Raw genomic sequence first — 14,944 nt, 5'->3', positions numbered from 1 at the left:
ACTGCGGAGACACGGCTTCCCGCAGACGCCGCCGCCGTCTCCGGCCGCCCGGGGGACAGCGAGGGCGGCGGGCGGGGGAGGGGAGGGAACGAAGCCAGCGGCGCCGCGCGGCCCCGCGCCAGCCAGCCCCTCGGGCGCGCGCGCCGTCTGGCCTATTGTGGCTCCCGGCGGGCTGCACACTGCAGGCTGCGCGCGCGTCCCCAGCCCCGACCGGGGCGCGCGCCTGGCGCCTCGGCCGCGCACGCGCGTGCTCCCGCTCCCCCGCCCCCCTCGCGCGTACCCCGCGCTGCTGGCCCGGCGCGCCGTCTGGGCGGCTGGCGCACGGCGCTGTCTGCGGTGCCCGGCTCAGACAGGATGTTCCCTCGGCCCCACCCCCGCCGCCCTCCTTCCTTCCTCGAGTCGCTCAGCCGGCTGTCTGGGGCCGCCCTCGCCACGCCCGCCGCCGTGTGGCGACGGGCCAGACCTGGGGGCGCCCTGGCCGCCGGGCCGCCGCGCTGCGAGGCGGGGGGGGTGAGAAGGGGGAGAGGGGGCAGGGCGCGGCGGGCTGCACTGTGCGCGACCCCGGCAGCTGGCCGCGCCCGAGGTCAGGCTCGGCCAGCAGCCCCCCTCAACCCCCGCGGCCGCAGCTGGCCGCCCGGCCCCGCCCCGGAGGTGGCCTGCGGGTGGCTCCCCGCCGCGACCCCCGGGCTGAGCCCGCCGCGCAGACGCCCCCGCGCTGCCACCGCCCCCCCCCCCGCAGCGCCACCACCTGCCCCCGTGCTCCCCGCTCCCAGTGTTGCCACCCTCCCCCCGCCCAGTGCCGACGTCGCGGGGCCTCTCGCCCCCGTGGGGCCTCCCGCCGCGGCCGCCCTGCCAGCTGCCGGTGAGCAGCCCCGCCTGGCCGCTCTGGGGTGGCCTGACCCGGCCGCCATCGCCCCAGAGTCCGCGGTTTGCGCACCGCGGGGACAGATCTTGCTGCCCCAGCTGCTCTTAGCCTCCATAAGTGACCCATTCTGATTCACTAAGCACTTTGGTTGGTGTTTTCGGGTGTGTTTTTTTCTTTCTTTCTTTCTTTTTAATTTTTCCAGAGACGGTAAGAGGTGGAGGAAGATAACCACTTTCGGCTGCCACCTCGAACCGCCGGCGGGGGTGGGTGAGGGGACTTCCTAGCCAACGTATCCAGGATAGCTCGAATATTCAACTCTGTGAAGCTAGCCCGTCATATTTCGAAACACCAAGAAATCCCCTTTTCTCCACCCCACCGCAGGATCAGGAACTGAAATAGCGCAGCGAGTAGCACTGCGCAGACTTAGGGAACTCGAGCTTCGGCGACGGTGGCGCACCCCACCCCCACCCCACCTTTTTTTTTTCTTTTTTTTTTTTTTTTTCCTTTTCTCGCCGGGTTTATTTTACCGCTTCGGGGTTACTCATGTTTGGGTCTACATTTGCAGTTGTCCAATTGGGAATACTTTTGTGCTTGAGGATTTTTCGTCCTTTTTTTTTTAACCCCCACAATAGGTCTAACAAATGTCACCTCTCATCACCGCCTCCGCCCCAGCTCCTGTCGGCCCCCATCTCCGTGCTCCCAGGTCATGCCCCTCTCCCACCTCCTACTCGACGCTTCTTGACTGCCTGTGTGAACATGAATAATTCCGCAGCACTTCCCATCTGTTATTGCCATAGAGACAGAAGCTCAGCAAAGATAATGATGTTCTGTGCAGAGCCAGTGGGGGAAGAGCAGCATCTGCGAGTCTGGGGGAATAGATGGTCTAACCGCCAGAATGTTCATAAGCCCGACTGGAAAGCTGAGGCGCAACGCCAGGATAGTCCTGAGACTGAGCACCTGGCCTCCTTGCACCTGGCTCTGGATCTAACCAGAAAAAAACAAATTTAGAAACCAAGATAACTGAGGTGTGTGTGTCTTAAGCGAGTCTGAAACTGCAATTAATGCTAAGTATTTAGTAGTCATCTTTCCAGCCATAAAAGTAATTACTTGCTAGCATGGTCAAAGGCTTGAGAAACAAAATTAATTGGATAATAGTCTTTTTAGAAAAATCAAATACATTATCTTCCTGTTCTTTTGTCCTCTCGAGGAATCTGTTTTTGAGAAAAGGGTGGTTTTATGTATATCAATTGAGACACTAGTCACAGCCCTGTGGCTAGAGTCAATCAAAACCAAGCTTTGGGGACATTTTCACCATTGTTCTTCAATTACAAAATAAAATTCACTTTGCCCTTGAATTCCCTAGGTCTTGGCCTAAAGGTAAAGGTTGGATACAAGTAGAAATAAGCAGAGTCAATGTGCCTAGCTCTGCTGCGAATGGGTAGGCTTTTTCTGGACCACACTTTTAAAAGATTATTTTAGGGTTTTCAGAATTATCAATAAAATGTATAACATAAAATTAAGGCTTTGGATGTAGGTAGCCTGGTTGGTAAAGTGCTTGCCTGGCCTACATCAAGCCTTGGGTTAAACCCCCAGAACTGCATAAACAAGTAATCCTTGTTTTCAGGAAGTAGAGGCAAGAGGATCCGAAGTCATCCTCTTCTACATAGTAAGAGGCTAACCTGGACTACAAGAGATACCATCTCAAGGAAAAAAAAATTAAAGACACTGAAAGCAAATGACAATAGCCCTTTGTTCCAGAAACAGATCTAAACAGACACAGAAAATCTAGAGCTTAGAAAGTAATCATGGCGGTTGCAGAAATAGTTCACCTGTAAAGAAAGCTCCTTCGATACAATCATGGGGTCCTGCATTTAGCTTCCCCAAGACCTACATAAAACCCAGACATAGTGGTGCCCACTGTAACCCCAGCTCTGAGGAGGGCCGGAAAAAGGTAGATCCCCGGGGCTCACTGGCCATCCAGCCTAACTGGATCCGTAAGCTCCAGGCTCCATAGGTGATCCTGTCTCAAAAAGTAAGGTGGAAGGCTGAAGAGATGGTTCATGTGAGCCATCTTGTTCTAACAGGGATCGAAAGTTTAATTTTTAGCACCCACACAGTGGCTCACAGCGGTCTGTGACTCCAGTACCAGGGCGTCTGACCTCCTGGAACACCTAACATAAACGTGACACCCATACGTACATACATACATGCAGGCAAAACTGTTCTAAAATAAAATAAGGTGGAAAACTACCCAAGGACAATGTCTTCATCACTGTTCTAGTGCAGTGAAGAGACCGCATGACCAAGGCAACTCTTAAAGCCTTTAGTTGGGCTGGCTTACTGTCTCAGGAGCTTAGTCCAATATCATCACAGCAGGAAGCACGATGGCAGGCATGGTAATGAGGAAAGAGTTGAGAGCTACATCCTGATCTGCAGGCAGAGAGAGAAATACTGGGCTTCACGCAGGCTTTTGAAACATCAGAGCCCACTCCCAGTGACACCCTTCCTCAAACAAGGCAACAAGTCCTCCAGCAAGGCCACACCTTCACTGCCAGCTGGAGCGGAGCAAGACCTGTGTGAGCATGCCAGTGTTCTAAGAATTCCAGATGGTGGAGTGGGACCGGTGTCTGGTCCTCTCCTGTTACATAGTAAAGACTGGGACAAGATACCTAAATATCCCTTCATTAGTAGGTGTAGCTGTCTGGTAATGGTAGAATCCAAGAATCTACAAATGTGAAAGCAAACTCTGTTAGAGTCACAAGGGTGAGATTGGGAAGGCAGAGGCGTAAACCTGAGGCTTACAGCCGGAGAAGAGATACCCAAGTGGACAGATAACAGGAAGGGACAGGGTGTTGAGCAAGTGTTGGCAGTCTGGCTGGCTCCCTCCACTTCCAACAAGAAGCATCAACCTAGTCCAGAAAAGAGGCCATCAGCTAGACAAGGAGATGAGATGAAGGAACACGTGGAAACTACAGCCACATCTTGGTAACTATGATAAGTGTTAACTATCCATAGACCGTAGTGGTGTAAGGCCGGTGATAAACTGCAATCCAGTCACGTAGAGGAGAAAGAGGACTGTCCAATAAGCAGCTAGCAGACACCATCAAGGTCTAGTACTGGCAACACCTGCAGTGACAGACTAGTAATTAGTCAGAACTAACAACAACAGCTAACAAAGCAAGGCAGAGATGGGCAGAAGAGGACTTCAAATTGTGACATGCCCCTAATTGAACGTATAGACTGAAGAATATGTGATCATCTCCCAGGCTAAGTCGGGAGCTCAGCGTGTATTATGCTCAGAGGATTAGCCAATCTGAATAGGAATTTTTCTTTGTCTAGTCTCTGCCATGAGTTTTAAATTCAAAAAAAAGAAGAGAAAGGCCCTTAGGTGAACATCTTAACATGTCCCCTCTAGAGCTCATCTGACTAACCTTGCTGTGTCCCCTCTGGAGTTGCTCTTGCTACCAGAGCTCTGCTTGACTTCTGACATCTTTTTTCTTTAAGCTTTTCCCTATAATAAAAGGTACTTTTTAAACTCACTCTCAATCTCTGAATTTCATCCTTTGACTTCGAGAGTCAAGACCTCTAGCCCCTGACTCCAAGGAAGTTTTGTCTGACCCTGAGCAGAGAACTCTAAGCCCTGAGTAACGCACACCTTAGAGAGTCTCGGGTCAACTCAAGGACAGCTCTTCTCCCTGCTTCACTATGACTTGTTTAGCAGTGTGGGGCAAGGCTTTCCTTTGTCTTCATTAACTGATCTCTTATCACTTTTCTGGGCCTTTTAAATGAGATCCTGCATGCTGAGATTTATCAATGCTATAGACGAGGATCTTTGCCCAAAGGGGCGCACACTGAAACTTGCAGAATCTGGTGTCCAATAACAAACGTTTGGATCAGGGACACACATGGGTATTAATAGAAATAGTACTAAATAAGAGTACTCCCCCAAATGGAAGTGAGTCAGAGAAGAAGCAAAGGTCCTTTTAGGTCATTTACATAGCCCCTCCTCCTCCGGATCCCAAGGGCTCTTGAGTACCCTGAGACATGTAACTAGAGGTCTGTGGTTTCCAGCAGTCTGTCAGTCTATCATAACTCTCGATGACTCCCCCGGCCCCCACTCTCCCACCACTTTGACAACGACCTCTAATATAATATTAGTTACCAGGAATGGGAAGGTGAGAAAGGGTAGGGACAAGTGTGATTTAGATTATTTTATTTTTATAGTGGTGGGGGAAGAGAAGTAAATGTTAACAACAGTAAACAGTAATGAAGGTATATTTTTCCGGTGTGTGTGTGTGTGTGTGTGTGTGTGTGTGTGTGTGTGTGTGTGTGTGTGTTTGGTTTTTCAAGACAGGGTTTCTCTGTGTGGCCCTGGCTGTCCTGGAACTCACTCTGTAGACCAGGCTGGTCTGGAACTCAGAAATCTGCCTGCCTCTACCTCCCAAGTGCTGGGATTAAAGGCACCTCTGCCCGGTGAAGGTATATTTTTAAATATATCTTCTGCTCTGTTGAGGTTTGGCGCGTTGCTATGTATTGTAATGCTAAATTCTGTACCCAGAAGGTCTAGGCCTACGTGTGAATTCTCACGTTTACCAACTTTTGTTATGCAAACCTTGTTCCTTGACTGAAAGCTATTGATGAAATAAAATTGGTTACTGGAGGGATTAGAGGCAGGTGGGTTTTGAGTTCCCTGGTTGTGGGTGGAGAAGAGAGAGGAGTGGGAAGAGGAGAGAGGTGGACCAGGGGCACAGGGACAGGGGAAACAGCAAGCCCCTGGGTACACCCGTGGCAAGGCAGCCAGGCCAGCAGGTGGAAGAGTAGACTACAGGTGACCCACCAGTAATTGTCAAAGCCAAAAAAAATAACCATAGTCTGTGTCTCATTTATTTTTAAGCTAGTTGGGGACAAGTTTAAATTGGTCCTACTACAGAAGTCAGCTGTAGCCTTGAATCCTCTTCCTCTTTTCTTGCTCCCCAAGGACAGTAGAACCCATATGAAAGACTTGTTAGCAGCTGGGCAAACCTGGGAGGTCCTCCACCATGGCCTCTTCCATCTTGTTTTCCTGTAGCTTTTCCTTGATGGCTTCCTTAGAGGGGGAGGAGGGGAGGACGGGGGAGGGGGAGGGGGGGTGTGCTTTGCCTCCCTGCAGCCCTCCCTTCCTGTCCTTTTCTTTGCAGGATCTTCTCTCCCATATTTGTGCAATGCTGCAGTCCTCTGCAGCAAGAATTCCCTCCCGTCCTTGCCCAGGCTTTCTTCCCTGCATGGCCTCTCCCTCCTACCTGCCAAGTCAGTACTGGATTAACAAGCTCCCAGTTCTTACTTTCACGCCTTAAAAACAAGCAAGCGATTGAAAAGCTAGCCTCCTCCCCTGGATAGTGCCACGGCGTGCTTTTTATTTTTTCCCAGGTTTTAACTAAACCTTATAAAACTGGAATGGGAAGAGGAGAAAACAAAGAAGGGACAGCCAAAAAGTGAAAAGTCTTATTAGATGTTACTTTCCAATTAAGAAAAATATTGTTTTATGCATATAAGTTTTTACCTGCATGTGTACCTGTGCATCATACGCAAGCCTGGTACCTGGAGAAGCCGGAAGAGTGTATACGTACCCTGGAACTGGAGTTACAAATGGTTACAAGCAGCTTTGTTGGTGCTAGGAATCAAACCCCAGCCCTCTAGAAAGAGCAGCCAGTTCTCTTGACTACGGAGCCATTTCTCCAGCCTCCAACTTCCCAGTTTTTAAATGAAGGGGAAAAAAGTCTAAAACCAGGGTCACAGTCACGTTAAACTTATGTCAATTATAGGAGTGGCAAAAGCGATTAAGAAACTTGGCAAGGTGTGCGTGCCTGTGTGCAGGCACATATGTGTGTGCCCGTGTATAGAAGCCTGAGGTCAACCTCAGCTGTTCTGCATCAGATGCCAGTCACCTTGTTTATTGAGACAGGGTTGTCTGTTGGCCTAGAGCACACATCACTACACCAGTGTTTGTCATTGTTGTTGTTGTTGTTTGATGGGCTCTGTAGATACACTCATGTCTTTGTGTTTGTAAGGAAAGCACTTCACCGACCTACATGTCTCTCCAGCCCCATAAATCAAACATGCATCCTTGATTTGTGCTATCTGAAAAACAGGGGGACCATTCTGGGCCCTATGCTAGTGCCACATGATAACATGCCACCTGCAGGTTCCGCACATTCATTTACTCCTCACACCAAGAGAAGGTTGAGGGAGAGGTGAGGTCCTCTGCTGGGCCCCATCAGTCCTAGGTGGCAAAACAGGAGTTAGAGCCATATGCTAATGACCAACAACAGGGCTGTTTCTGTTTCTCATCCCTGCCCTCTTGGTGAGCATTCAACTAGGGGATAAGGTATTAGGCAAAAAAGGCAAATCCTGAAACTCCCGGGTTGGGTTCAGGTTTCCTCGCCCTCTGAAAGATGCACCCTTATTATGTACAGTGCACTTCTTCTTTGAGTTCCTTTTTGCCTTTTTTTTTTTCTTCCTGTATAGATGCTCACTGGGGTGTGCAGATCCTGGGTGTGAGTGCTTGTTTTAAGAGCTAGGTTAATCTAGCGTGATATTTTATTCACAATTTTTTTTGCAATAAAGTAATTTTCATTAAAAACTTAAAATGAAAGACAGTATCTCGCTGTGGTGCCCCAGCTGGAAGGTGACTTGTTATGTAGATTAGGGTGGCCTTGCAATAATCCTCCTGTCTCTGACACCCTGAGAACTGGAATTACAAGTGTGAGCCACTTGTAATGCTTATTTTATAAAATGTTTTGTGGTTGCTGTTGTTTTTTTATTCTGCATCTTTGCATTTCATTACATTACAACTTAAAGACCGTACATTGAAAAAATGATAATTATTAAGATTTATATAGTGTTTACTTTTGCTAGCTCTATCTTAACCACTTTACATTTAGTGTAAATCTAATTGCCATGACAATCCTATGAAGTAATAGCTATGATAATCCCTTTTACAGATCAGGAAAGTGGCACAGAGTTGTACTCAAGATTGCACAGGTTGGTAAATTTTTACCCTTGAAATATAAAAAAGTTTACCCTTCTTTGCTTTGCTTTTTTCCTTTTCTTTTTTTCTTTCTTTCTTTCTTTCTTTCTTTCTTTCTTTCTTTCTTTTTGTTTTTTTGGTTTTTTGTTTTGTTTGTTTGTTTGGGTTTTTTGTTGTTGTTGTTTCGTTTTCAAAACAAGGTTTCTCTGTATAGCCCTGGCTGTCCTGGAACTCACTGTGTAGACCAGGCTGGCCTCCAACTCAGCAATCCACCTGCCTCTGCCTCCCAAGTGCTGGGATTAAAGGCGTGCGCCACCACTGCCCAGCTATCCTTGCTTTTCAAATATGAATTATAGGCAAAATAAACTTGGTTATATTTTCAAAAATGATACAGGGCAGGTGAGATTACTCAGGGGATAAAGGCACATGCCCTGTCTACCCATTGACCTGAGTTCAATCCCTGGAACCCATGTGAAGTTCAAAAAGGGGCAAGCTCCACGAGGCTGTCCTCTCGATCTTTTCATGTGTGCATGGTACACACACACACACACACACACACACACACACACACACACACACACCGTAATTCTATTCTCCTGGCATCACATGCTTAACCTCCCCAGAAGACATGACGGTTTCGTTGCCATATAGATTAAGCAGAAATGTTTTTATTAGAAGGAAGGAAGTGTTCTTGGTAATAACTTTGATTATTTGGCTCTAACCCCTGCCCCCCCCACCCCCCAATCAATAGGCCATTTCATCCCCACTTGTTCAGTGAGGAAACTGATGCTCTCTGTTCCTCAAGTGAGTTCTTCCATTTAGTCAGTTGTCTACATCAGACTAATTAGTCACCTGGCAGCAGAGTCCTGCTGTAATGGAACATGGGTAGGGAAGCTTCCATCAAAGGAGGCTATGGAGACAGACTATACAACCTGAGAAGGGGGACTCAGAGAAGGACCAGGTCACCAAGGATCGGAGTGAGAATGGTGGTTGCCTCTCATGGGCTTCTCTACCCCCAGTGCCCCTTGCTTTGTTTCGATATGATTTTTCCTTTGTTTTTCGAGACAGGGTTTCTCTGTGTAACAGCCCTGGCTGTCCTGTAGCTCCCTTTGTAGGCCAGGCTGGCCTCGAACACTCCACCTGCCTCTGCCTCTCAAGGGCTGGGATTAAAGGCTTGTGCTACCGTGCCCAGCTCCCATTTATTCGCCTGTCCCTTTCCCACCACCCTCTTTAGCCACATAGCCATTTAAAAAAACAAAAACAAAACCAAAAAACCCACAGAGCTTCATACAGCTAAAGTTAGCCTTGTTCTCAGTCACAGGGAATCGGAGGAAGACTGCACACATAAGCCACCCTAGGCCAGGGGGTACCTTGCTAGAAGCGTTTGGAATGAACACTGAGAAATACAGCCTCAGCCTGGCTGGTGTGTTGACAAGAGCTTTGGGTGGTCCTGTTTACTGCTATGAGGTAGAAAGTCGTCAGCTAAGTTGCCACGTGTGGCCAAATGAGGCAGATTTGGGGGGAAACAGGTAAAACTCAGTGTTCACGGAGAGTAAATATATTGTATATCCAGGGGCCATGCTGATTTCATGCCTTTGGGTGCTCCTGCTCCCCCAGACCAAATCCAAGTGACTTTCTGCTCTCTGCAGTCTGCGGAGTCCTAAGAGGCTGGGATCTGAGAAGGACCTGGAAGGCAGCAGTAATGACACTACAAAGGAATTCTTCTATTTGCTCCTTCCCCCCATGGGCACTTGAGTCAAATGCAGGGGGTTCAACCAGCAAGCCTACCTTGGTGCTACTCCCAACAGCGCTCTTTGCTTGTGGTCACAGAAGAAACCTATCAGCATTAGCAAGAAAGAGAGCTGTGTTGCCCAAACAGAGCCACTTACATTGAAATGAATGAAAGTAAAAACCAAATCTCTTCATCGCATACTTCAAGTAGGCAAGTGGCTCTGCTGAACAACACAGAGGACACACCGTTATGTCAGGAAGTTCTCCTGAATGATGTTGGTTTTGAGATGCCTACACTGAAAAAGAAAGCATGAGGGTTGCCCAGAGAGCTTGCAGTTAAAAGCACTCACCACCCTTGTAGAGGACTGACTGAGTTTGCTTTCCAGTACCCATACTGGGTGACAGTACCCATACTGGGTGACAGTACCCATACTGGGTGACAGTACCCATACTGGGTGACTCACAATTGCCTGCAACTCCAACTCTGATGGCCTCTCCTGGCCTCCACAGTCACCTGCACGCATATACACACAAAAACACAGATATGCACACAAAATTTTAAAAGTAGAGCCTCTTAAAAATAAACCCATGAATATCCTGAAATACTTTACATTCTTGGCCAAGGGCAGAAGAAATGGAATGCTGTGTTCTATTTGGTCTCCTTTTGGTTTTCTTTGAAAAGTGTTTCAGAAATGCTATGGGGTGACTGTGCACTTAACTGACCCAGTACCACTAACTATGTTCCTAACTCTTACTCCACGTAGTAGCTTAGAAAAATGAATATTGTAATGTCCTCCAACACCCCTGGTTGTGTTTTCACCCATCGTGAAGTATTAAGAACATTACAATGTTTACGGGGCCTTTGGGGGTGTGTGTGTTAGTGATTAGGCTTTTGTAAGTCACTAGGGATGGGGGTTCCTGTGTGTGAATCTTGATGGCTTTGAAAGAAGAGAGGGAAAAGCCAGGGGATACAAATGCCTGTCCTCTTGTCTGTTCCCATGTAGTTTTCTGAGTTGCCTAGGAACTCTGCCGTTGTCTTAGTTAGTCACTCTCTCCTGGACCCTGCAAAACTCCCTTTAAAGAAAAAAGATGATTTTCTTCTCTGAGTGAAATTTTACTCAGTGGCCTTAACAAATTCACAAGATGAGTAAATTGCTCAGAAGGCTTAAGTCAGTCAGCAAGATCGGGAATGTTAGCTCACTTTTGGAAATTTACGAATCAGGCCCAATCTGCTCAGAAAGCAAGTTATGTATTTAACTTCCCTTTTCTTACTTCTTGACCACAGAGCAGCCTTCCAATTGTAGTGGGGCTTCCCAAACCACGTGTATGCGGGGAGACTCCACATTAATGACATGTAGTCTCTTCTCTAACGCTAACTGTGCTGTGAGGCTTGCGTGCTCATGGCGCTACGAGTTTGGTTAATGTGAACCTGGCCACAGACCAGATCCAATCTTGTTTGTTGACAGAATCCGGGGTCAGAACCTAACAGGCAGTGAGCCAGGGCCCAATTAACTCATAGAGTGCCGGTTTTGTCAGCCTTGGCAGATGGCCAAATATCTCCACACCAGTTCCTCCACCTGTCTCTCAGGGACATACCCTCAAATCGGTGCTTCCTAATGTGGCAGAGGGGGAAACTGGAGATTCTAGATGTATTCTGGAAGAGTTTAAGAGGGCAGGGCTAGAAACAGAAAACTGCCAGATCCATGGGCCAATTAAAATGGGTGGCACAGCTGCCATGCCCCTTATGCCAGCTACTCAGAAGGCTAAGGCGGGTGTGGGGGGGTTGAGAGGGTGGGGGTGGGGGGGTGTTGCTGAGTCCAGAAATTTGTGGACAGCTGGGATAGCATAGGTAGGAGAAGTAGGCGAGAAAGAAGAGGAGGAGGAGAAAGAAGAAAGGAAGGAAGAAAGGAAGGAAGGAAGGAGACAGAGAGGAGAGAAAGAGTGAGCAACATTGCATTACAGCCAATGTTTAAATGTGTGTGTCTACTACACATGTGTGCATATGTAGGAGCTCGAGGACAGTCTCAGGAGCCATCGAATTTCTCACCTCGAATTTCTGAGACAGATTTCTCAGTGGCTTTGAACTCCCCAAGTAGTCAGTGAGCCTTGCAGCCCACTCTGCTTTTCTTTTTTTTTTTTTTTTTTTTTGGTTTTTCGAGACAGGGTTTCTCTGTATAGCCCTGGCTGTCCTGGAACTCACTTTGTAGACCAGGGTGGCCTCGAACTCAGAAATCCACCTGCCTCTGCCTCCCGAGTGCTGGGATTAAAGGCGTGCGCCACCACGCCCGGCTCACCCTGCTTTTCTTAACCTGGGGTCTGGAGGTAGTCCTTGTGCTTGCAAGGCAGGTGTCTTACTGACTGAGCAAACTCGCAGCCCCGGTTTAAATATTTTGAGACAGAGTCTCACAATGTTGCCTGGGCAGCCCACAAACTCCTGAACTCAACTCTTAGAGACCTCAGCTTCCTGTGTAGCAGAGAGCACAGGTGTGCACTGCCACACCCAGCTAAAACCCCATGGTTTAAATTAGAATTTAATCTGGATAAGGAAAACAAAAAACAAAAAAAAAAAAATCAAAACTACCGTGTTTCCAAAACATTTCTCAAAATGAGATTTTCCAAGGACCCCCATCAGAATCTTCGGGCGCCAGAAATTCCAGATTAGAGTCTCCAGGGTCAGGGTGGAGGAATCTGCAAATTCTGTTAGCTTCAGATACTTTCCTGTCCTCTAAGCTTGAGAGACTCAGCACCAAGGGAAGGAGCATATAATAAGGAATATAATAAAAATATAAACTATGCAATGAGGAAAAAGCAGAGAACATTCTCCACCTGAAGTCTGACGGAGGAGGCTGGGACACAGGACCACTCTCAGACAGGCCAGCTGGGCTGACAGAAGGGAAGTACAGAGGCAGACTCAGCTGAGGGTAGGGTTGGTCTCTGCATCCCTGCTTCTGTCTGAAGTTACGTTGCCTCAGTAGCATCTGCTGCACTTGCTCACAGAACTGGACAGTTAAGTAAGAAGAGGCCCTGAAGAGCCATTCTCCCCGCTGCCCTGCAGTCTCACCTTCCTCAAAACAGTCAAGCTGCCTTAACCTTTCCTTGGAATAGAAACATTCTAGAGATATGAATATTTCCCCAAATATTATTCTTTCTCTACAAGTCCATAGCAAAACAAAGAACAGGCCAGGGGGCTGGTGCACGCCTTTAATCCCAGCACTCGGGAGGCTGATACATATGGATCTTTGCGTTCGAAGCCAGCCTGGTCTACAGAGTGAGATCCAGGAGAGCCAGGTCTACACAGAGAGACTCAGTCTCAAAACATCAAACAAACAAACAAAACCAACCTAGATTGTAAGGTTCAACTATTACAAATGCAAGTTGATTACCAAAGTGAAACTGTTGGTCTGTGGTGTAGTTAGAGTATTTGCCTAGCGTGTGTGACACCCCGGGTTGGATTCCCGGTGTAGAAAGGAGGGCATAGGGAGAGGAGGAGGAAGGGAAAGATAAAACTTCATTTTCTACATGTTTTCTCACTTGGAAAAAAAAAAGGAACATCATATTTATGGTATTTGGTAGGTGGAATATGAATAGAAAATCAAGAAAAATACAGGGGCTGGGCAGACAAGACAGAGAGTCAGTGAAGCTTTCTACACACAAGGAGCTGAATTCCGGTCCAGCCCCCTCTAAACAGTCAGATGTAGCCACTCTGCAGACCCAGTGCTGTGGCATGGGGACAGGAGGATCCATGAGCTTGTCCGCCACCTCCAGGTTCAGTGAGAGACCCTGTCTCAGTAGACTGGAGAGTAATGGAGCAGTGTCCTCTTCTGATTTCTGCATCTGCACGCATGTGTGTAAACACCCCCCCACACACACACACAAATTAATTAATTAAGAAAAATATAATGGTTAAAAATCTGACAGGTCGGGTATCATAATTAGCATGTTTCCATAGTCTTTGTTCGGTGGTTGCTCTTTTAGAATTCATCCTAACAAAGTCATTGGGTGAGGAGAAATACCGGTGTTGTTTCCCTGAGCCCGGCACCCTTACAACTCCTCCTCTAGAGGAAACCAGCCTGGCTGCAGTCCCTTGCAGAGGAAAGAATGGGCATTGAAAAGACCAGGGAAAGGGACCTGAACCCTAGGCTGGCCAGCAACCAGGACTTAGTCTGACCCAGAAAGCCTGGCCAAAGGGTTCAGTCAGCCAACTAGACTTGCTCCTTATGACCTAATTACTGGAGTTGGGTTTTTCTCTCTCCCTCTCCCCGCTTTCTCTTTCTTTCTCTCTCTCCTTTTTTCTCTATGTGGGTGTATGTTCTTTTGAGTCTGTACTTTTGTGGGTACACGCGGGAGCGGACACACATGGAGGCCAGAGGTCAACCTCAATATGGTTCTTTCTTCAGGAACTGTCCACCAGCTCTCTCACTGGACCCTGATTACCCAAGCAGCCTGGGCTGGCTGCCCAGGGAGCTCAAAGGGACCCACCTGTCTCCAGCTCTCCAGTGGGGAGGATACAAGTCCTAACCTTTCTCTATGGGGGCTGGAGGTTGAACTCAGTCTCATGCTCGCTCAGCAAGCACTTTACCCACGGAGCCATCTCCCTCGTGTGGCACCTAAATAACTTGTGTGCTTATTACTGTACAAGTAAAATGGTTACTTGTAAATATATATGTCTAGTGTATGTGTAAAACTGACTGAGTCTTACTAACAGCTCTGTCATTTTATCTGTCAGTCTTTCCATCCTGTATCAGCAATGGTGGGTGCTCACTGATGGACAGAATGGGAATTATGCATGAGAAGTGAGGTCTTTTTTTTTTTTAACTGCTCTTTTTTTTTAAGATTGATTGATTGATTATATGTAAGTATACTGTAGCTATCTTCAGACACTCCCGAAGAGGGAGTCAGATCTCCTTACAGATGGTTGTGAGCCACCATATGGTTGCTGCGATTTGAACTAAGGACCTTCAGAAGATCAGTCGGTGCTCTTACACGCTGAGCCATCTCACCAGCCCAGAAGCCCAGTTTCTAATGAGTAGGCTTCTTTACACAGGTGATAGAGATTTTAAAGAAACCACATGGGCTCATTAAAACTTAATAAGAATGTGAAATTAGTATCCTGAAGATTCCTCCATCCACTTTATTGATTTTTAAAATAAATCAGTGTGTCAAGTAAAACTCTAGATGTTTTCCTCATTAGTTTTGGTCACCCTCGCTTGGAGGGACAAGGGACAGGCATTCGGTATTCAATATTTAAATCTCTAACATGTTCAAAATTAGGATAAACACTGCATTGCCATAATTTTAAGAATGTGGAGAAGCCGGGTGGTGGTGGCGCACGCCTTTAATCC

Source organism: Mus musculus, chromosome 3, assembly GCF_000001635.26.
Source record: "Mus musculus strain C57BL/6J chromosome 3, GRCm38.p6 C57BL/6J".
NCBI classification, from domain to species: Eukaryota; Metazoa; Chordata; class Mammalia; order Rodentia; family Muridae; genus Mus; species Mus musculus.
This window is presented reverse-complemented; position numbering follows the sequence as displayed.